The sequence below is a fragment of the Ursus maritimus genome, unplaced genomic scaffold (assembly GCF_017311325.1).
Source record: "Ursus maritimus isolate PB19 unplaced genomic scaffold, ASM1731132v1 scaffold_16, whole genome shotgun sequence".
In the NCBI taxonomy this organism is placed as follows: Eukaryota; Metazoa; Chordata; class Mammalia; order Carnivora; family Ursidae; genus Ursus; species Ursus maritimus.
In genome coordinates, this window is record NW_024424008.1 from 32,047,651 (window position 1) to 32,072,298 (window position 24,648).

Below are 24,648 nucleotides of genomic sequence, written 5' to 3' on the forward strand. Positions count from 1 at the left end.
GAATGGATAAAGAAGATGTGGTCCATATATACAATGGAATATTACTCAGCCATCAGAAAGAACAATTACCCAACATTTGCAGTAACATGGACGGGACTAGAGGCGATTATGCTAAGTGAAATAAGCAGAGAAAGACAATTATCATATGGTTTCACTTATTTGTGGAACATAAAGAATAGCAGGGAGATCCTGAGAAGGAAGGGATAAATGAAGTGGGGGAAAACAGAGGGGGAGATGAACTATGAGAGACTATGGACTCCGGGAAACAAACTGAGGGTTTTAGAGGGGAGGGGGTTGGGGGGATGGGCTAGCCCGGTGATGGGTATTAAGGAGGGCACGTATTGCATGGAGCACTGGGTGTTATACGCAAATAATGAATCATGGAACACTACATCAAAAACTAATGATATACTGTATGGTGACTAACATATCATTAAAAAAAAAAAAGTCATTTTCACCCAGTTCTACCATTATTGACTCATTGTACTGACCCTGAAGGCAAAAATTTCATTCTCTTGTTATTTAAATTCCTGAACTGTAGGGAAGCATGGTTTGATGGTAAGGTTTAGGACATCAGAGTTAGCATCTAGATCTATCACTTATTAACTCAACCTTTTTTAGTTTCTTTACCTGTAAAATGGGACAATAAAAAAAAATTGTGACTGCGGGGCTTGTTAAAACACAAATGGCTGGGCCACACCAGGATTTCAAATTCCATAGATCTGGGTGAGGTGGGGTACAGGAATTACATTTCTAATATGTTCCCAGGCTGTGAGAATCATGAGGGTTTGAGATTCACAGCAAAGTGATTCATATATTCATTAAACACATATTTATTAAATATCTTTGTACTTTGAGTTGTGACTCGGCATTAGGGATACAGGAGTGAGTACGTCAAAATTTATTTCCTCAAAGACCTTAAAAATCTCTTTTGGAAACAGGTGTAAAACAATAAACAATAAAACCAATAAGAATACTTCAAATGGTGGTCAGTGTGAGAGTGACAAGATAGCTTTTTGAGGAGTCTTTAATTAGATTTTGGTGAGGAAGGGCTTGTCTTGAGTAGGTGATAGTTAAGACCTGTGGACAGGAAGGAGTCTACTATATTTGAGAGTGTGGAAAAGAGGTTTGTAGGCAGAGGGGAAAGCAATTATAAAGTCTCAGAGGCAGGGTGGAGCCTGGATTCTTCAAGAAGCACAAAGAAATCCTATTTGGCTTCAGGGTAACATGTGCAAAGGAAACGAGATAAAGTGAGCTAGGCAGGAGCCAGATCACCTACTGTTTTACAGACTATAGGTGTTTGGACTTTATTCAGAGTACAACACATTTAAGCAGAAGAGGAGAGTCATCTACTTTATGTTTGAAAAGATGATTGGCTGCTATGTGAAAGGTTATAGTGGGTAAGAATAAAAGTTGTCATCAGGCTTTGCAAAAGTTCAGGGAAGAAATGAATATGAAGATCCCTGGACAAGATTTGAGAAGGAGTTTGAAAGTAGAGCTTATAGGACTTGGTGATGGATTAGGTGTGGTGATTGGGGGAAGAGTGTGTTCAATAGAAATTAGATTTTCAATAAGAGAAGTATAAATGATTGAAATGCTTTCAAAAATGCCTATCAGTTCCATGCCTGACATTTAGTTTATTAAAAATAGTAAGTCATCATGGATAGCATATTTATTTATTTTTTTCCTAGATAGAAAACCGCTGACTTAAGCTGCCAAGATATTTCAGGCCTTGTATGAGGAAGTGGGCACACATCAGGAACACTCATGAGCTCATTAGAGGAGGTTCTGATGGAATCTGGAATGAACGCATTTCTACCCTGAATTCTTAATTGTGCTGCAAACCAAGGCTCCAATAGTAAGGACAGTAAGTCATCTGGAAGAGAAAGGGGGCTGAGCTGGCACAGGCTTTTTCTCCTACCTAATCTTTATATCTTCTCTCTAGAAGTCTTGGTTTCTAGTCCTCTTAAAATTCCCTTTTTGAACTTAATAATAATTTTTTAAAAATGGGTAGAAACTGACACGTCCAACATTTGGAGATTGGTTAAACACATTTTGGTACGTGAAAACAATGGAATACTTAAAGCCAGATGCTGTTTGACGTATGACCAAATGCATTTTCTCTTCTAGGCTCTTTCTGCCCCTACCCTTCCTCCATATGCCTTCAGGTTGTGCTTATGGCCCCTTTGAAGAAAACAGAGACATAAGAAATCATTGCTTTACGTTTCAAACAATTCTGTTTTAAAATTAGTAGCTAGACTTTCAACTCGGATAGGATTTTTTTTTTTTAAAGATTTTATTTATTTATGTGACAGAGAGACAGCCAGCGAGAGAGGGAACACAGCAGGGGGAGTGGGAGAGGAAGAAGCAGGCTCACAGCGGAAGAGCCTGATGTGGGACTCGATCCCGGATCGCCAGGATCACGCCCTGAGCCGAAGGCAGACGCTTTTAACGACTGCGCCACCCAGGCGCCCCTCGGATAGGATTTTATATATGAAAAACCAATGCCTATAAGGTTGACTATAAATAAAATCAAAGAAAAACTGAGAGGAGGATGTGATATAAAGGAGATTTCTGCCACCTATTAAAGGGAAATTTGCTTCCTGGAATTGCAGGTGGGTAGTATAAAGCTAAAAGAGAGAAGAAGAGGTCAAAAGTAGAGAAGCAAATGTTAGGGCTTCCCCCCCCCCCCCTTTGTAGTCGAATCCTTGTAGTGGAGGAAGAAACATTTGTAAATTTGGGGAATTCAAAGAACATCAGGGCTGGTATCCTAAATCCTCTGGCATTGTCTGGGAAGGATGAAAACTTCTTAGAGGCATTCCCATTCAACACAGTCCTTTTCCAACATGCCATCAGAATGATAAAACAATAATGACTATGGGAGGTGCCAAAGCACGCAGGGCTGAGGAAATCTCACAGTGTCATGAACACTCTAGCATAAAGCAGAATGAACAGCTGAGAATTCTCAGGCTTTTTAAGCAAGATGTAGTTATGCTAAGAAGACCAATGGAATTTAAGAATTTGAGATTTAGGACTAGAAGGGTACAATGATGTGATTGAGAGTGGAGCTAAGGGCAAGGTTTACAGTCACTGGCAGTGGGCCATAACATGACTCCCAAAAGATCAGACGGTACCAGCCATACTGACGCAGATACTAGTGAAGGGCAACTAGTGACCAGTCTAAGCTGTGCTCTAGTGAATGAATACCGCAAGCATCTGAAAGACATCATGAAACCCAGATGCCCCTCACGTAATGCTACCAGAATGCCATCATTGCGTTGAGATACCATCTGAGGAAGGAGAAACCCAAGATGGGAGAAACCCTGAGAGACAAAGGAATTACCTGGAAGTGAGTGTTTTAGATAGGAAGATATCAATAGTTACACTGGGCAGATTTAATGTTTAATCTTCAGTGGGAATGAGAGCTCAACAATACAAAGGGATAATGGAAACTAAAAGAAGCCCCCCCCCCTTTAAGTGACAGTGCTGGTATGGAAGTCTTTCTGATGCTCATTGCTGTATTTAAGATTTTTGTACATTTGTGCAAACCTTTAATCCAGCTACGCTTACACTGCGTAATCATTTATAAATTACTGGAACAGAACACTTACTGATACAAAACACTTTTACCATTGCTAAAGTCTAAAATGAAAAGGCCACAGAATGCTATTTATAATGTGAAAAATTTGTATAAAAAGAGTGCAAAAATATTATACATCAAAATTTAAATTATTACCTATGGGTGATGGGATTATGAGTAATTTTTCCTTTTCCTTTGTGATTCTCCTAGTTTCCTCTATATTACAAAGTGTTCTTTGTTTAAATCAACTTCATGGAGATACAGCTTGCATCTAATGAAGTGCAGAGATTTTAGGTGCACAGTTTATAATCAGTTTTGACAAACGAATATACCTGTGAAAACATCACTCCTATCAATGTCCTAGAATATCCACTTCTGTTCTTTTGGAGTCCGAGTTCCCCTCTTCCCCAAGCAAATACAGATCTGATTTTTATCACCATAGACTTTACAGAATTTGTGTTTGGCTTCTTTGGGGAATAATGTTTATAAAGTTTATCCAGGCTGGATAAATTCATTTATTTTTAATTTCTAACAGTTATATGACTATATCATAGTTTATTTATCCATTCACCTATCAAAGGCTATTTGGATTGTTTTTAGCTTTTAAATTAGTTTTTCTAAAGATTGCAATATAAAATCTTAAATTATCACAGTGTCCTTAGAAATTTACATTGAAACACTTTACACTTCACTCTTCAAAAATCATATTTCATGAGCGTTCATGAACATTCATAAATCTTGTAATAGTTTAATTCCACTCATCCCATCCTTTGTGCTATTGTTTCCATATAGTTTAATTCTTCATACATTAAAAGACATAGTACAATGTTATTTTTGTTTCAGACAGTCATTTGCCTTTTGAAGAAATTAAAACAAGAAAAATGCTAATCTTTTATTTCAGCACAAATTACTCTTGTCTGAGTTCTTCTTTCCTTTATGTAGATCATTTTCCAACCTCTGTCATTTTTTTTTCAGTCTGAAAAAATTCTTTTGGCACTTCTTATGGTACAGATATGTTGGCAATCCATTCTTTCAACTTTCATTCATCTGAAAATGTCTTTATTTTATTCTTTCTTTCATGGGATATGTTCACTGGACATATAATTCTGGGTGAACTAGCCCTCCCTCTGTTCCCTCTCCCCTTCCCCAAATTCCAGTTATTTAAAGGTAGCATTCCTTTGTCTTCTGACGTGCATTATTTCTTTTCTATCATCGCTATTTTCTTTTCTTTCTTTCTTTCTTTTTTTTTTTTTTTTGCTCTTTTATATAGTGTGCCATTTGCCTCCTGGGGCTTTTACGATTTTTCTCTTTATTTTTTATTTTCAAGAGATATGACTGTGATATGAATATCAGTGGAAGTTAGGTAAACTTTTTGAACCTTTACATTTATATTTTTCACCAAATTTGGGAAAAATTCATCCGCAGCTCCTTCAAATACTTTTTTCTACCTCATTTTCTCTCTTCTTATATTATGGAATTCTAATTGCATATATGTAAACTCCTTGATGTCTTCCCACAGATCAACGAAGCCCCTTTTTTTCTATCCTGTTCCTTTCTTTTTCAGTCAGAGTGATTAATTTCTATGAATATGTCTTAAAGTTTATTGACTTCCTACTGCTATTTCTAATAATTTATTAAAGCCAAACAGTGAATATTTAAACATTTCAGAATTTGTAATTTTTAGCATTAGTATGTCTCTTCAGCTTTCGAAAAATAATTTCTATTTATTAGCTGAGATTTCCCTATCCAGTCCCTTATAAAGACCACCTTGTGTTTTAACCCTTCAACATATTTATAGCTACTTTATAGTCATCATCTATTAATTATAACATCTGGGATATTTCATAGTCTTTTTCTTTTGATTGATATTTTTCTTGATTATAGATCACATTTTCCTTCATCTTTGCATGGATAGATTTTTTTTTTAATTGTATGCTGGACATCATGGATACGATATTGTGCAGAGCTTGGGTATGTTGTCTTCCTTAAAAGAGCATGAGTTCTGTTCTGACAGACAACTGATTACTGGAAGGTTTCCTTTTTCCTGTTGAAGCTCTGTTTAGTGTTTGTCAAGACAGTTCTAGAGTAGCTATAGACCAAAATGTGGTTCCTTTTTTTAATAATAATTTTTTATTATATTATGTTGGTCACCATACAGTACATCCCTAGCTTTTGATGTAAAGTTCCATGATTCATTACTTGCGTATAACAGCCAGTGCACCATGCAATACGTGCCCTCCTTAATACCCATCACCGGCCAAAATGTGGTTCTTACTTCTGAGGTGTGGCCATTCTGGTGTTTCAGCTCTGACTGAAACGGTCTTAAAATATATCCATACAATTATCAACCTTATAGCAGCCACTGTCTGGTAGGCTTACAGAGTCTTAACACTGATCATATGCAGCCTGAACACATCATTGTCCAGGGATCTGTAGCAATGCTCTGTCCCTCCACCTTCATTCAACCATGGTATTCTCTCGCCTCCTATCACACAACTTCTTCCTCTGTGCTAATTTGTACTGTAGCTTCCTGATGCTTCAAGAGCCCACCAGTCTGATCTTCACCTCCTCAGCTCAGAGCAACCACTGGGCTGCGCTTACGTTCTACTTCTTTGTGCTGTGGTTGGGAAATTGTATCTACCCAGGCAGAGAACAGTGTAGATCATGAGGCTTACCTCTTTTGTTTCCCTTCTCTCAAGAATTACAGTACTGTGTTGTCCGTTATCCAATGCCTGAAAACAGTAGCCTTAGATATTTTGCCCAGTTTTTGTTGGTTCATGGCAGAGAGGTAAGTCTGGTATTAGTTAATCCAATATAGCAGGCAGGGGAAATCCTTCAAGTAAGTACTATTGTTGATGATAGGAATTCACATAAACATTAATTCACTTCATGTGCCACTTTGTTATATGTTAGCCTTGAGTTCAAGGGTAAAAAAAAAAAAATCAATGTTCAGGGATATGGTTCTGTGGCACACAGCTCTCAAAAATATTTGTAACCAACTGAGTGAAGTTTTCCATAGCTGATAAGAATTGTGTTCCCAAATTCAGATCCTTTCTCTTTTATTTCCACATTGCACAATTATCTTCATTATGTGACAAATTTTTGCATGCACAATTCAGGATCAAGCCAGGAAATTACCAGTATGTTTTATCACTATCACAGGGAAACTTACTTCATTTTGCTTATTGTGAATGGTTAAGAAAAGAAATAAAAGAAAAAATTTGTTTTAAACTTTAAACTGCCAACCTATATGAACTAACTGATCCTTTCCTTCCCCACTCTTGCTTTTTCCCTTTAATTATTTTCTTTGTTACATGTGTTTATTTTTCTTTTGATCTACTTTTTTTTTTTTAAGATTTTATTTATTTATTTGACAGAGATAGAGACAGCCAGCGAGAGAGGGAACACAAGCAGGGGGAGTGGGAGAGGAAGAAGCAGGCTCCCAGCGGAGGAGCCCGATGTGGGACTCGATCCTGGAACGCCAAGATCACACCCTGAGCCGAAGGCAGCCGCCTAATGACTGCGCTACCCAGGCGCCCCTCTTTTGATCTACTTTTAATATCAGTCATTGGAAACACACTGGTATAGAATTTGCTTTATTTCTCCTTGTTTTATATACTCTATTCTACCTTCATCAACCACTAGGTCAAGGATATAACTAATTTTAACACTTCTAAATCAGTTTCCAAATCATGTATAAAATGTTTTTCCTTCTGACAAGTTGTTTGAAGGATACCTCTAGTTAAGCCTCTAAATCAGATCTAGAAGGGCAGTGCCCGAAAAACGAAAAATGTCTGTTTATTTTTAAATATTAAACAAATCTATGCAGTTGACTTTTAAGGCATACACAGGATACCTAGTTGTCATTTTGTGGGTCTGTTTCTTTTGAAAATTTGTACAGAATTTTGCTCTTTTTGAATGTAGTATTTATTATTTCATATTACAGTACTTTGTATCTTTGCCCATAAACCTCTGGGCAAAGAAGCATTGAAAAATAAATTACTGAATTTTTTAAAAATATTATAACTCTTTTGTCTCTGGTTTCTTAGCATACTACTCAATCTGGTGTCCCCCTCACCTCCCCATTTCTAGAAGATAAATGACTCTAGGGTCCACCAACTAATAGCGAGCAAACCTTTCTGTCCTGAAACATTCTTAGAAAAAAAATCTATTGATGTTACATTGACTCAGCACTACACGCTGATTCTTCAGCTTCACGACTAAATTTTTCTCTCATATATACATTTACACAACTTCTATTCTCAATCATATCAAATTTTAAATGGTGCTTGAAACTTCTGTTTCTGTAAGGTACAGTGTAAAGTGCACTGAACATAGAATCAGATAAACCTGATTTGATTCTCAGCTTCATTACTTAGAAGCTGTGTAATGTCACCAAAGGACACATTCCTCACTTGTAACAGTCAAATCATAAATTTCATTCATATATACCTCACAGGTAGGTACCTTGCAGGACTTATGAGCCAAAGTAGTAACTTAGTAAGTGTGTGGTATTTGTAATTTGTTATAAATTCTAGTCACTTAAGTGTCAGGACACCTAGAAATAATGGGTTCTTTTTTCACCAGAGTTGATTTATAAAACAGTTAAAATTTTTTGTAATTAATTCATCTGTTCTTGAGAAGAGAACCCACAGCACCCTTTAGGCAGCTGGAGCCAGTCGGCTATTCCGTATTAACCAAGTCACGAGGGAGCATAAGTTATTTATGCCTAACCTGACAATGGATGTTTCTCAAACGAAAAAAATAGTTTTGCAAAAAGTTTAAATACATTACCCTCTGCCATAGATCTCATTTAAAGTTCATGTCTTACTAGGTTTTTGTTAATCCATTTTTAAAGATAGGCCACAGGCCCCGCAGCCAAAGAGAATTGAGTAAAAATTCCTAAGTTTCTACTTACTACTCTCCTGACATTGCTCAGATTGCATATGCTTTATGAGTCTCACCTTTCTTACTCATTTAATGGGAATAACAACACTTACCGTTCAGGTTTTTTGTCACGATTAAATGAGATAGCCTGTGTAAAGATGTCCACCATTGGCTGTCATCAAATTATTAACTCCCTTTCCATTTTTCCACTTCGCTCTGATATATGCTGCTGAATAATGACTTTAAAAATCTGCTGAATTTTAGAAGCCAACTTATTCAGTCTTATGACCAAAAAAGTAACATTGTACTTTGGTCACTTGTTTTGGTCTAACAATCCGTAGAATTTTTGAATCTCAATTTTACATTGAGGAGTTTTAGCATGAAAACACATCAGTCGAAATTGTACAGATGAGTAATTTTAAACGATTTGAAATTTCTCTTAATATTATTAAAAGGTATACTAATACTTTCATTTGCAAAATTGTGAAGCCCAACATGATTTCTACACTCAGTTTGGTCACAAACCGGAGGTAATCCTTGTCATACCTAGATCTTTTCTCATGTATCAAGGTGACCCTTTGTGATGTGAATGACATTAGAGGTTCAGTGTTTTTTAAATCAGTGATGCAGAGAGTCTGAAAAGAACTGGATGGATATTAGAGCAACGTACTTCCCATTAGGCTAATAATTTAAATAATAAATTTAAAGCATGATAATAAATACCTTGGTAAATGTACAGATTTGAGATTATTGTGTGACTTTCTTTGGTGTTCCAAAGACCAAACTATATCTATTGTTAATCACTCTAAAAGGAAGTGAATTTTTAATGGGAAGTGAGGACTCAGGAGCCAGGTTTTGTGATGAAATAAGAGAAAAAAGCTTTTTCCTTTTCCTGGGGCTGAGAGATAGTTTGGTCTAGATATCGAGCCAGAGAGATGACCTGAGCCTTTCTGGCAATGGGGATGGGAAACTGCACTTGGTTACAGTGAGGCAGCCATGAGCGTCAGGGAGATGGCCCTTTAAGGAACACTGGGATTGTCTGGAATCATGCAGTTTGTTGTAAATCATTCTGTGTCTTACTTGCTGCCCTCCCTTTATTCCTGCACCATCCATTAACCTTCATTAAGAGTGAGGATCCTTTCTCTTTTGTGAGATTAAGGGGAAGGGCATGTTTTATAGTTGGAACCACATAAAAAAGGAATAGCTCTATCATCTCTCCTGAGGCTACTGTGGCAGCTATGGTAACCAGCAAGGACAGCGGTGTACATCCAAGCAGTAAGCCCTCAGTGGTTATTGGCAACAAAGGTAATCCATGGTGTCCACCAAGAAGAGGAAAGGATCTGGGTCAAAAGAACACAGGGAAATTTTTCTAAAGATGGTGCCCTGGAAATCCTTCTGGCAAACCTGTACACATATTCAAGGGTCTAATTACAAGCAAGGGAGTCAGTGAAAACTCTTAGTTTTGGAACTTGAATTATACATTGACTAAATATAATTTATTCATAGGCTATTTTGAATGAACATTTTAACATTTATAGAAAGAATTAAGAACTCAAATAATTCAGTTATAGGCATTTTTATATTAATCTTGGAAGTGACGTATTTTAAGCAAGGTTATAAAGATTTGTAATACCTTGCCATTAGGAAAAAGAAATGATTTTCCAGATTAGGAAATTGCATGAAAAGTTGGAGTGAGAAGAAGAGATGGAAGAAATGGAATTATAAGACTTTTATTTCTATACAGGGAGCATGGGAGCTTTAGGGAGAGGAAATTCCAGAGCAGTTGTTTTGTGAAGGTCACAGAAGAGAGTTTGCAAAGTTTGCAAAGGTTTTTGATCTAAGGAGAAAGTACACGCTCAAAGCATTTGAACTGCATAATTAATATCACTTATAAAAAGCAAAATTTGTTCATTCTCCCTTAAACAGTTTATTTTCCAGCCTGTGTGATAGTGTTTCTCCAGCAAATATGTACTGCTTTATTTGGCCAGTATTGATTATTTTCCTCTCTTTCCAACAGAGCTTGAAATAAACATTTTTGTTAGAACTTTTGCATGTGCTAAGGCATCAGATGTTAGCCACCTTTTACTTCTAGGATTTAACATTAAACCAGCAGAGAATTACAAAGACAACTTAAGAGTTGCATATTGTTCCTTAAGAAAATAGCTCACTAGGTTAAACCTTTTATTTGTGTTGGCTCTCTTCTGGGTATAGAAGCTCAAATGGCTGAGAGATATGTAAAATTTTAGCCTTGGAAGTTGTCTTAGATGTCATCTTGTCTGAACCTCTTAACCATTCAGAAATACTTCCTGCATTATCTCTAACCTTTCTCCTGTTAAATGTTCCACTTCTTATTCCTAATAAGTAATATATTCCATCTGGGACAACTTTAGTAAAGTATGACTTTCATAGGTACCTAAGGGCTACGAAGTTTCTGAGGTTTAAGCTATTAACCTTCAAATTACCCACAGAGAAGGCCCTTTACCACCATCTTACACCTTTTAGAAACTCACCAGTTTCCTCTGAACAATCATGAACCTCTCCCTTTTTTCATGGAGGTTAAATCCCAAGACTTTTAAGATCTCTGCCAGCTTAAAGGCTTTCTGGTTATTTGGAAATCTGTAGTCCATAGTCATGCTCAGACTTCGATGTCATCGTATCTCTGCTGTAGCTATGTGAGATGGTCAGCCAATCTTGGGAGACACTTGTGGATTATTGAGAGATCCAGAACTCTTTGTTTACTATGGAATTCTGTGTTTGGGATGTTGCCTCCATTGCATCTCCATGGTTGGTCAGAATTAACGTGAATAGAAAGAAATCATTAACCACAATGTAGCTAGATATGTGCTTTAACTATGCTGAGTACTCAGGAATGCTGCTGAATGTGAACTGGAAGCTCTCACAAAACTAGTGCTCCTAGCTCAAGCAACAGAACACCCTAGGGCCTTCAGTAAAATAAGAAAAGCAACAACAGGATTTAATTAGGCAGAATGCTGAATAATCTCTATTGGACTCACGTAGGGTCCTCTTCTCCCACTTCTGTGTTATCTCTACCTCTCTGCCACCTACTTTGATCTGGTGGGGTTCTCAGTCTACTCAGCAGGATGTTACATTAAACCCTGATGACTTGGTGTGAAAAACTTTCAGAGTTACGTATCAACAGTATATTCAGCAACTGTTCACTGAATTCCCATTGCTTTCTGGCATGGTGCAGAAGACTCATCTTCTTCATCTTACCATTTTTCTCCTCATCAATTTATAAAGTAGGTATTCTTATAGTCAATAAAACTGAGACACTAAGAAGGGTAAGTAATGTGCTCCAATCACACAGCTAGTGAGTGGCACAGTTGTACTTTAACACAGACAAACTCCCGTGTTACTTTCCAGTGCTGCCGTAACAAATTACACAAACTTAGGCTTACAACAACACCATTTGTTATCTTACTTTAGGTCGGGAATCCAACCTGGGCCCTAGTTAGCTAAAAATTAAGGGATCTGCAGAGCTTGTTGACTTTCTGGAGGCTCTGGGGAGAATTGGTTTCCTTGTCTTTTCCAATTTCTAAGGACTACCTGCATTCCTTGGCTTGTGGTCCCCTTTATCCATCTTTGGAGCTGGCAACCCAGCATCTCTCTTACCCTGATTCCATTATCACATCCCTTTCTCTCTACATTTCAGAAAGGTTCTCAGTTTTTAAGGACCTGTGTTAAGTAGATTGGGCCCTAGATAAACTCTGTACCTCAAAGTTCATAATCCTATCTGCAAAGTCCCTTTTGCCATGTAAGATAATATCTTTACAAGTTCCCAAGATTAGGATGTAATAATTTGGGGGACATTATTCTGCCTACCACCCCTCTTTTTTATTCTATTTCCATAAACTTATCATTAGACCACATAATAGTTTTGCTTCTTATATTTCGTGCTATCTCCAGCATCTAATCCATTCCCCAAAATGGTGAACACTCAATAAATTTTTTAAAGCAAATTAATAAATATACTAGAATACCAGAATTTGGAGGTGTTGTTGCACTGCAAAAACAAATGGACTAATAATGATTGATTCAAGAGGTAATTGTTTGTAACATCATTCTAGATTCTTAAATTGGGAGATAAATGTTAATCAGTTTTCTCAGAGGAGAAGAGATGCTTACTTGGTGTGCAGTTGAAGCAACAAGGTGTGCTCTTGCTGTACGGTCCTGGCTAATTAGTGGGCAGCATTGCTAATGCATGTATTATTGGGAGGATTATGGATGTAACTGATCTCTGCTTTAAGGGTGATCTTTTTGGTCTGCAATCCTGGGAAAAGAGCATTCAGAAGCTTCAATATGCTAAAAACCTGAAATAGAAAGCATTGATGAAGTTTCCCTTATGGTAAGGATTTCTTGTTGTTGTTGTTTTTTGTTCTTTGTTTTGTTTCTTTGGCTTAGTTAAGTGGAAACTGGGCATAAGCAATTAGGATGCCAGAAAGTTAGACTTATGGATGCACGTTAATTGGAGTCAGTGGGAATACTGCAGGAATGCTTCCCTGAATTAAACTCTTGGCATTATCTAGCAAAAGAGGGAAAAATTATAGCCTGACAATTGAGTAAAAAGTAATGAATTTTGGTATTAGGCCCAGCTGGGCAGGGGCTGGGTAGGAAGCCTGGAGGAGGACATGGATGAGCAAAGGTGGGTTGTACCTGACACAGTACTGAGACCAGTCATGCTGAGCCCAGAGGAGGCGTTTGGAGCCAGTAGGCTCCCTTGGTATTGCTGTAAGCAAGTGTAATCGGTACTAAACCAATTTTTAGACAAAGAGTAAAATAAGATCAAGGATCATTCAGGGTAAAACAAAATAATACCTTGACTAGAATTTGGCACCTTGATGTGCTAAGAAATCCTGTTCGAACAGGGAGTGAAAGGTGGCATAGTGCCTTTGGCAGGATTTCAGAATGTCCAATGTTTCTCTTTGGCTTGCCTCAAGTCTCCCCAGCGACAGGTACCTATAGATATCACATAAACCAAAACAGGCAGCTGAGAAAGACAGGCAGACTACAAAGGGAAGACGAGTGCCTTTAACAAAAAACCGAAGGTGTAAAATTCAAGCTTCCCAAAACAGAGATAAATATATGCATTTCTCAGCGGCACTGAAAAATAACTGGGAACATAACAGCAATGTCACTTCAAATTACTTACTGCTTGTGTTAGAGGAGGCAAATGTTTTATTAATAAACAGGCGGTTAGAGCACTATTTGTTCCCAACTATCAGTCTGGGAGGGCAGGGGAGGCCAAGCTGAAACCTCTGACAAGAGAAATGATTTACCAATTTAGTGTGACTGACAGAGCTGGTGATGAAAAGGGACTTTACTGTGTAGCATCAGGGAGCAACTGAAGGGAGGTGGTCACAGAGCTCCCACGTTAGCAGGATGAAGAGCCTCTCACAGGACCAGGACCCTGACCTGAATGATTAGGATGGACTGGTGGTGGAGGTTTGGGGGTTGAGGGGAGAGGGAGAGGGTGATAGAAAGAGAGAGAAAGGCAGGAAGGGAGAGGGGAGGAAAGGAGAGAGACACATGCTGCTTTATTTGGTGCAGAGTATAATTTAGGAATGACATGTTCATCTATCACAAGCTGGCTAATAACTAATCAATGATTGCAAAGCACCCAGAAAGTAGTAAGTTTTATATAAATACTAAATAACAAAAATGCTAGAATTTGGTTCAGATTTACAGCCGAATCTAGCCTGCCAGCAGAAAACTGGAGAGTTTATTTGTTTGGAGGAGGAGCTGGGGTCACTCTAGTGCCTTCACTGTAAACCCCAACTGGATTCCCCACATGTGTGGCTGGGGGTGGGGTTGGGTGGTGGCAGAGGATCAAGCACAGTTTAACTGTGCTATAGTAGGGGTATTGCACTCCAGGGGGCACTCCTGACTCTTCTGGATTCTTTGCCACTGCATTAAAACTGGCTGACTGCAGGGACAAGCTCACATGACCATTGGTATGAATGAAACTTCCTGATTAGGGGCTGCACTAGATGTGATTCATCAGTATAGAGCTGTCATAACAAAGTCACTGTAAAGGCATCAGCATTTACTACCAACACAAATGCTGCCTCCTGCAAATGGCTTTGCTTTCCCATAGACCCCTGCCCCACCCTCCCCTAGGAGCAAGACCTCACAATCTGGTAAGGCTTCACCCCGTGACAGCTCCTTGAAGAGTAAAACTTAACATACTTTCTGATTCCCCAAACTCCTTTTGCCATTTTAGGATCTTTGGTATTTCTCCACCTATAATTGTTACTATACTTGTTTCGTTTATTTTTTAGGAAGAGAGAAATAGCTCCTCCCATTTAGGAAATTTAATTACCAGGGTATTAATCTGTCCGTTTTAGGCTGCTCAATGAATTCTTATTGCAAAAACAGCTGTAGCCAACAATATTGCAATAGTGTATTCTTAAACAAACAGCAACGGCTCTGGAATGTGTGCACATAAATATTAATTAGGAAGAGAAACAAGACAGCAATGAAACAGTTTCTATTAATTATTTTGGCTCATTTTCAAATTTGTTACAGTTTATCTGACTTTTTCGGGAGCTCTCAGAACAATCTGTCTTAGCCTATTTATGCAGTGAAGGTGTCTGAAAGTCAGTGACTAAATTTAGTGGTAAGTCCTCCTGAGAAGGAAATTTTTTCTTCTTTGCTAATCTGGGCTCATGATGAAGACAGAGAGGAATTATTTTGATTTTCCCTGGTTTGGCCAGATGGTTCTCGTGGACAAGCTGTCAGGGGATTCCCAGGACTTCTTGGCTCTAATTGGGCCTATTTCCCAACAATTGTTGACTCAAAACTTCCCAGAGTTTTGTGGTGCTTCAGAGCTCAGATAGTTGCCATTGGCAAGAAAGAAAAAGGGGCACAAGCAGCAGTTTCTTGATCATTCAGATGGATTCACCGGGACTATCCATTATGTGTAGCACAGTCAACACCCAGAGCAGGAGCTGAAGTTCTCTGAGCGCCGGATGGCTGCCCAGAGTTCATTTTACAGGTGGTTTGGCAAAATTCTAACAAGTTTATTATAATCTTTCTATTTTTTTTTCCAATTTGTTTATGTATTTACTTATTTTAGTCCGTGGAAGATGAGAAGTAAGAGATGAAGGAGTAAGTACAGTGCAACTGCCAGAGCTATGTAAAGATAGTAGCAGGAGTGACAGTTGATGCAAAGCTAAGCGAGATTAAAGTGACCAGACACAGCAAATCCAAGTCAGTGTTAAACCATTGAGAATATGGAGATGGAAACTCCGTATCCCCTTCACCTGCGAAGATTTCACCTAGAGTATTGCACATTGTTAACCGCCCACCTGTATCAAGAACAGAATCTGTTTAATTCACAAAAGAAGAACCGCAAATGGACAATGAACACATGAGAAAGTGTTTAACCACAGGTAATTAAGAAATGCAAATGAAACACGAAAACAATATTTATCTATCTGTCAGATTGGCAGAGATTTAAAAACCAGGTGATACCTAGTGTTGCCAAAGGGGCAAGGAAGCAGGCGGTCTTGGGTAGAGACTTAAATTGGTACAAACTTTTTAATGGGTACTTTGACAGCGCATGTAAAAAGCTTAAAATTTTGAACCTCTTTTGACCCAGCATTTCTAAATATAAGAATTTATTCCAAAGAAAACGTTAATGTTTTATGTGTGTTCCTAAGGTATCAAGAGTTTAGCTAAGATACTTCGTGTTAGTGCTGCTTCGGCATCCATTTTGTTTGGCCAAGTGACCTTGGAGGGCCTCAGACTGACACTCCTCCCTATGTACAAGCTTGTAGCCTAGCCCACAGAGTCATGGGCAAATATAAGTTCCTGATATGACTGCCCCAAGAGCCCTTTTGATCATCAGTCTCTCCCACCTCCCAGGGCCTTCTCCTTAAGTACCACTTCGGTAAGCCCGCTGTGGAGCTTAACAGAACCCTGCTCTTTTGGGTTTGCATTTACCAATTCAGACCTCAGCCTTCACCCATGAGCCCTAATAAAGACAGGTACCCCACATCCTGCCTCTCTGCCTATACCCTGTCTCAGTCTTCTTATGTGGCCACTGGGGCATGCCACATGCTTCTTTCAGGATCTGCGAGTGATAATCTTCTCTGTTTCAATTTCTGTATGGTCTTTTGTTGAAACAGTGCTCACTACCCAGGACCATGCATTTCATTTAACAAATATTAATATAACAAAGGCATAACATAAAGGTTTAACTTCAAAGATCGTTAACAAAGAATTTTTAGCTGCAAAAGAAAAAATGCTGTGATATTCTAAAAGCAAATTATGACCTGGTCAAGTAAAATAATACAACATAGTCACTAAATATGTTGTAGAAACTATTTGTTAAAATGAAAAGATACTTCTGATATATTAAGTGGAAAAAGCAAGTTACAAAATTAGTAGCATATCTTCATTTTTGTTTAAAAACACAGAAAAAAATATATATCAAAATACTGCTAATAATCTTTCAATACTGGATTGTGGTTGACTTTTACATTTTTTTATACTCCTCTTTATATTTTTTCCTTTTTAACAAAAGCACATACTATATATGCACTGGCATGGAATAAATGTTTAAAAAAATAACAAAAATTGTTCATGAAATTCTATATACTTTCTAAGGAAAACATTAAAGAGAAAGACAGACCCCAATTTATATGAGCATATTCTAAATGAAAAGAAATAATAAGAAAGGTTATAGCACATTTTAGTATTATTTCCTTTCATAATTTGCTCACTATTTCATTTATCTGTTTTTGTGACACTTTTTTTCTCAGTACCTACCATGGGCTAGGCACTGAATATACAACAGTGAACAGAGAAATATATTCCCCTCTGAGGATATAATGTACATCATAGTGATTAAAGTTAATACTACCATATTATATACTTGCAAGTTGCTAAGAGAGTACATCTTAAACATTCTCACCACAAAAAGAAATGATAATTATGTGACATGATCAAGGTGTTAGCTAATGCTATGGTGATAATCATTTTGCAGTATGTAAGTGTATCAAAATAACAGGTTGTACACCTTAAACCTGCACAATTTTATATGTTAATTATATGTCAATAAAGCTGAAGGGGGGGAGTAGGTTCCTACCTTAATGAAACTTCCAGTCTACTTGGAGATATGGACAATACTACAATTACACATATAAATTAAAAATGGCAACTGTGACCAGTATAAACAAGAGAGGTACAGAGCCCATCGGAGAGAATTAGGATGGGTGTGGAGGGAGGGGCCCAGGGGCATGATGGACCAAGAGAAGGCTTCCGTGGCAAGTGTAGAAGGTGAGGGGGCTGTTATGCAGGGTGATGGGTGTGCAGGGTCTGGAAGTCCATTCTACGTTTTTCCTTAATCCTTCCAATGGGAAGCTTTGGACATTTGGAAGCTTTTTGAAAGGGTAATTCTGACTCTCTTATGGAGGACACATCAGAGAAAGGCCTGAATGGATGTAGAGATACAAATTAAAATGTCATAAAAATAGAAGAAACAGAGGGATAGGAGAGGAGGTTGCCTTGAAACACAGGGTGATGGCGGCGGGAATGGAGAAACGTTATTCTAGAAGTGAATTATATGGGGCCGAGGGAGAGTGGGCTCAAAGATGACTCCTGTTTTGTTTGTATCATGACTGGCAGGATGGTGGTGCCATCCCAGGTAGTAAGAAATAGTGGCTGGCAGCCATCAGATCTGGTAAATGATCTGATTTTGGACAGGTTAGTCTGAAATGTATTTGAGATACTAAGGAGGAAATGCCAAATGATAGGTGATAATCCTAGTGGGGAATTAAGAGAAAAGGAAGGCATCACAGAACTTTCACAAGTTTGGCCTTCATTGTCCCCTGATCACGAGCTAAAAATCTGGGCTATTTTTTATTTTATTTTTCTCAGAATATCTCTTTCTATAGAGTTCGTGTCCTTTGAAGGGGTCTTGACAACATGCCGCAAAGGTAGGATTGCCACACATGACCTGAAATTTAGTTAAATGCAAGCTCTGGAATCCTTACTTGGCCACCATCATGGGAGGTCTTAGTGAGACCCATATGGGTCGTTTCTGTTTGTGTTACTATTATAATTTCCTTCAAGAGCAGGTGGTTTATTTGTATACTTCCCTCATTTCTTGAATGATGTCCAACACCATGCTGTTATTTCAGTATGCAGTTGGTAAAAGCTTGCTCAATAAATAAATCAATGGATAACTGGCTAAATAGATTTATGAATCGAATCTATTCTTTCAGTACTTATTTGCTTAGGTACACGTGACACACATTTGTAGGTGTTACTGGTGTTTCTGAAAAACATGGCAAGGATCTAGAATTCTTGGCTGGTTCCAGCCACTGTCTTGCTGCCTTGCTTACACACAAGTCTGTTAAACACATATTCTACTGCTAGCTAAAGTTCAGCCTCTAAGCCTTAGTTGGGCTTGGCCAGAGGACTTGTCTTGTTCCACCAGCATGAAAATAGTCTGAAGGTCTTTGTGTCCTTTCATTTTCTTCAGGCTGCAATGATGGGAAAGTACAGGACAGGGGCATGAGCATTGCATCCACTTTCGTAGAGAGAAAACAGGCACAACTGACAGCAAGAGATTTTGTAAATAAAAAAAAAAAGTAACTTGAACAGTAAATTCACACACATAAAAAGAAGCATCTATAAATATACAAAAGTACCCCAACCTAAGTGACTAAAACAATGTTATATTGTTTCTTATCAGATTTACAAAAATTAAAAGATTGATATCATTTAGTACTGACAAGGGAATGAGACATACTATGATCAGTGTATCAGCAATACATGTACTCTTGGATCCAGCTCTATCCCTTCTAGATATTTATCATCTTCCTAGTAATACTGAATATTCTTGAGCTCTGACCATGGACCATGTACTACTTTATGCTCTTTACAGGTACGAAGCCATTTATTTTTCACAAAACTCTGTGAGCTAGTTTATATTGTTATCCAGCTGCTAGAAAGAGGAAAATTGAGTCATAGTGAGGTTAAATATTTGTCCAAAGCCACACTGATAATGAGCTACAGAAATCACATTCAACTCCAGGCAGTTTGGCTGTAGAGCTACTTCTGTTTACCTGTCTTTATTACCTTCTTGTACAGAAGGCAGAATGTCATGGTGTTGAAGAGCTCAGGTACCCTGAGGGCCACCCCACCTCCCCTTTCTATCTAATAATAGAGCCATGATCAGAATAGTACCACCAGCCCCATTTTGCTGGACTGGTAAGTGGGATTCAGATTCTGTGTGAGTGCAGAAACTTTGACACTTATGTGTCCTTTCTGATCTACCTGATACCTGACATGCTTCTTCATGAGTCTCCAGGGTACCTGGAACTCCTCTGCACATCTCTATCAAATGCTGCTCCTACAGGGTGTGTGGGTCCCTGCCTCAGGTTTCCCAGACGAGAAGATAGGCTGAGACTAGCTCTCGGAAGTTTTTAAATAAAAGGCTATGTTATTTTACTGTTTACTTTGTAAAAGAAATAATAATGACAATGACAGTGATGATGTTGGTCATACCACCAACAAAAATGACAGCCAAGAGTTCATGAGTCCTAATTAGGCACTGTCTTAAGAACACTTACATATATATAATCTCAGTTAATCCTCACAAAAATCCCATGAGCTAGCGCTAATATTATCTCCATTTTGCAGTGAAGGAGAATAAGCAGCACTGTGACCTTATTTGACCTATGCCATAGAAAGGTTTATCTGGGAGCCCAAGTATCAAGGTATATTGAGCACAGAAGGTAATGTAGGCCTGAACTAGTTTGGGAATGAGGTAAAGGGGAGGGGGACAGATATGGGCAACATTGTGGAGGTAAGATCTGTAGGACTTAAAACCTAGGGGACTGGAAGGATAATAGTGATTTATATTTATAAACTAATCTCTACCAGCTAGTTTTGTTGGTACCTTCGAGTTTGTGGGAGTTGGCCTATGCCAAAGTACTTTCTGTAGGAAGGGCATAATGTGTTAGTCATTTGATTACCGAAAGGCTCAAATGAATTTATTCTTATGCTAGGAGAAAATTTGTTCAGATTTAGTCCAGGCAGTTTTTAGAGAGAAAATGCCATGATATCTATTTTAATACTAGGATCAAAAGGAAGGAATCTGATGTTCATTGAGAGTCTGTACTGTTAGATAAATTAATTTATAGTATTTATTTGAGTAGGAATTATTTTTCTGTTATCATATGTAGACGAGAGAAGTACTTTGCCCATGGTCATACAGATGGTAAATGACAGAACCATCTTTTTACTATAATTTCAGTGCATTTCAGACCACCAGAGAGCCTAGTATTGATTTTTCTCTACCCCTTTCCTTCCTATTTTTTTTTTTAAATAAGATTTCATAAAGATTGAGCACTCTCCCTGGTTCCTTTAGCTATCCTATTCTTGTCCAGTGGTCTTGCTCTAACACAGACCAAACATCTATGAATTTCTGGTCTGTGGCTCAAATAACTCTTATCATTGGGCCTGGAACAGTCTAGTAGTGCTTGCTTCTGAGGCATTTCAGCTTATTTACCACCTTCAGGCTTTACTCCTGGGAAAAGAACATAAAATAGTTTGCTTTTGGTATCCTTGTTTTTATCCCTGTCTTCCTTTTCCTTGACCATACCCATCATTCCCCTGATGCCTTTCACATGCTCAGATATCTGCACTCAGGGCAAACCAATTTTATTTTATTTTATTTTATTTTATTTTATTTTATTTTAGTCTTATCCATTACACTTATTTATCTTGTGTGCTGTTTTTTTCAGAACTTAGAGATCTGAATAGCTAATTTGGTAATGAAATATGATGACTTTTTTTTCTTTTCTTAATAAAAATTCTCCATATTAGTAATGGTTCTCCAGAGAAATAGAACCAAAGGGATGTGTGTGTGTGTGTGTGTGTGTGTGTGTATTATTATACAAAATATAGAAGATATTTATAAATCTCTACAAAGAGATTTGTTATAAAGAACTGGCTCATGAAATTATGGAGCCTGGAGGGTCCAAGTCTGCAGCGTTGGCTGGCAGCCTAGAGACCCAACAGAGCCAGTGGTAGAGTTCCAGTCTGAAGGATTGCAGGTAAAGACTCAGGATGGCCAGTGGTGCAGATGAAATCTGAAGGCAGTCTGCTTGAGAATTCCCCCTTGCTCAGGGAGACTAGTCTTCTTGTTCTATTCAGTCCTTTAACTGATTGGGTGACGACCACCCACATTATGGATAGCAATCTGTTTGCTCCAAGTTTACTGATTCAAATGTTTATCTCATCCAAAAACACCCTCCAAGTTGACTCTTAATAGTAACTATTATATCCTTTACCAGATATTCCTGGATAATGCATTTTAATGCTATAATTGGTGACCAATTGGCAAGTTAAAAGAGGGATTTTTGAGTAAGGGGTTTTCTACAACCCCCTTCTCACTCATCCACTGTATAATTAACTGCTTTGCTTCTATTTTATGAGAATTGGCTGTTAGGAGGCATCTTCCTAAAGCATCTGTAATCTAAGGGTATCATTTATTTTATTCTTTTTTAAAAAAGATTTTATTTATTTTAAAGAGGGAGATCACTAACGGGGAGAGGGATAGAGGGAGAGAATCTCAAGGAGACTCCCCACTGAGAGCAGAGCCCAATGTGGGGCTTGACATGGGGCTCCATCTTACGACCCCAAGATCATGACCTGAGCTGAAACCAAGGGTCCGACATTTAACTGACTGACACCCAGGCGCCTCTGTTCAAGTTCACATGACTGTTAGCTCAGAAAACATGTGAGGTGCCTAGGCTGCTCATCCTGAAGACAGAGGGTAGTTTTCCATTTACTTCCTTGTTTATTTCCTTAATCCCTATAACCGATAGCTGACTATCATGGTGTAGGCCACAGTCTAGCTTTCTTTGATGTCTCTCTGTTCTCCCTAGAACTTGGAAGTATTTGCCTGCATCAAGCATACCACTTTTGTGACTGGGCTGATAGAGAATACATCACAGCAGCAGCCTCTGGGTACATACATAGGAAAGATACATAAACAAGAGGAAAAATTGCCAACTTGCAATAGTTATCTAGTGGTATTCTCCTTTATTCTGTAGAACCAAATTAGACACCTGCATGACATTTCAGCAATGGTCTCCTTCCCATTGGTTCAGAAGCTTCTTGAACATTGGGCATCCACTTCTGTGTGAGACCAAGCCATATGACCTGAGACCTGATGTGCTCTTCCCTGGATTTACAGATGTTGCTGTTGCTATTGTCAGAGGTTTTGGCATTCTTACTAATACCAGTAAGATATTTAGGAAATGTAGGTATTTGGGGGACAGGTGCTAGATGGATATTTAATAGAGTAACAAGACTTGATAATTAGGAGAATGTCCTAGGACAGAATTCCAAACTCCTATGCCTATATGGAGCCAGAATGGTGACTAGATGTGTACTAGAGAAGCACTTGGCAAAGTAGAGAGCTATGCTTCCTCTAACACAGGCAGCTGCTACTCAGAACAGCTAGAGAGGAATGAGAGCCCAGGATGGACAGTTCTTTGGATTTACATGTGATCTGTTCAGACGGAATGATAGTAGAAGGATCAATGCCATTTAAAAACAAATGAGGATATGTTATTAAAGTGTTTTTTCTAAGAGAAAACTGAAGATTCCTAGTTTATTCCATTCACCAAAATAAATTATAGATACCAAAATATCATTATTAATTAAATTACAATTAATTAAATATTAGGGTTTAAAATTCATAGAAGGACCAGGAATAATTATAATTGAAGATTTATCTGACACAGGGGGAAAAAATTTTCCAAGAACTCTATCAAGGCCAGAACCAGAAATCATGAAGAAAATGATGGATAGATTTGACTACTAAACAACCCATGCTTAAAAGGACCATCTTGGACAAAAATATATCATTAAAAAATTATGAAATGATGGTAAACTATTTTTAACATATAAGAAAGAGAAAAGGTTAATATTTTAATTACATGATTAAGCATTTACAAGTATGTGACCTAAAGAAAAACACTTTTAGAATGATAGGCAAAGAATATACATAAGCAGCTCACAAAAAATGGAAAAAAATGTTTAGGTTCATGAGTAATAAAAGTTGCAAGTTGCAAATTAAAATGAGATATGATTATCCATCAGCCACATTGGAAATACTTTAAAATGATTAAGTAGGAGTCTGAGGTAGTGGCAAGTTAGAAATCCTGTATATTGCTGGTGAGAAATGAAACTGGGAAAAAATTCTGAAAGGCAATTTGGCAAAATGTACTGAAAGCCTTAAAAACCTGCTTACAATTTGACCCAAGAATTTTATATTTTGGAATATATTCTAAGATTATGTATATATGTATGTATTTCATATTCCAGTATACTGTATGTTTTCATATTCCAATATAATATTATATATTTGTATTCATATTCTACTCTTTCTCTCTCTGTGTCTCTATCTTCCTCACTAGAATATAAGCTCCACAAGGTCAAGGGGCTCTGTCTGTTTGATTCCCTGTGCTTTTACTTGAGCCTAGGAAATTGCCTGTCATGTAGTGTGTGACCAATAAATATTTATTGGGCTATTATTTTTTATTTTTTAATATTTGCAAAGGACCTTGGCATCTTAGAGAATGTCTAGAGGAGAATGACTAGGATGTTGAGGAATTTGAAATTAAATCTTGAAAAAGTGGGAGGAAAGAACTGTTGGACTACTAGCCAGCAAAGGCTTTGATAATGGTCTTCAAACATTGGAAGGAATATCATGTAGAAGAGTAATTTGACTCATTCTATACAACTTCTAACTGCAGAAATAGACCAATAGATGGAATTTATAGAAGCAATGTGGGGACTCTATTTAAAGAAGTACTTTCACACAACTAAAGCTGTCCAAAATGGAATTGACTACTTTGGGAAGAAGCAATTCCCTATGGCTAAAAATATTCAAGCATAAGTACTTATAGAAAGATCCATAATGCAGAGTAAGACCTTGACTGGATAACTGCAAATTTCCTCTGCTTAGAAGACTCACCCCCTTTTATTCCCCAGCATCACTTTCTACACCCTCTTTCCTTTCAACTAGCTATTCCTACTTACTTTTCAGACATCAGACTAAATGTTACCAGTCTCTGGAGTCGTTCTCCAGCTACTCGTCCCAACATAGTGTTGTTTGTTTATGCCTCTTAGAT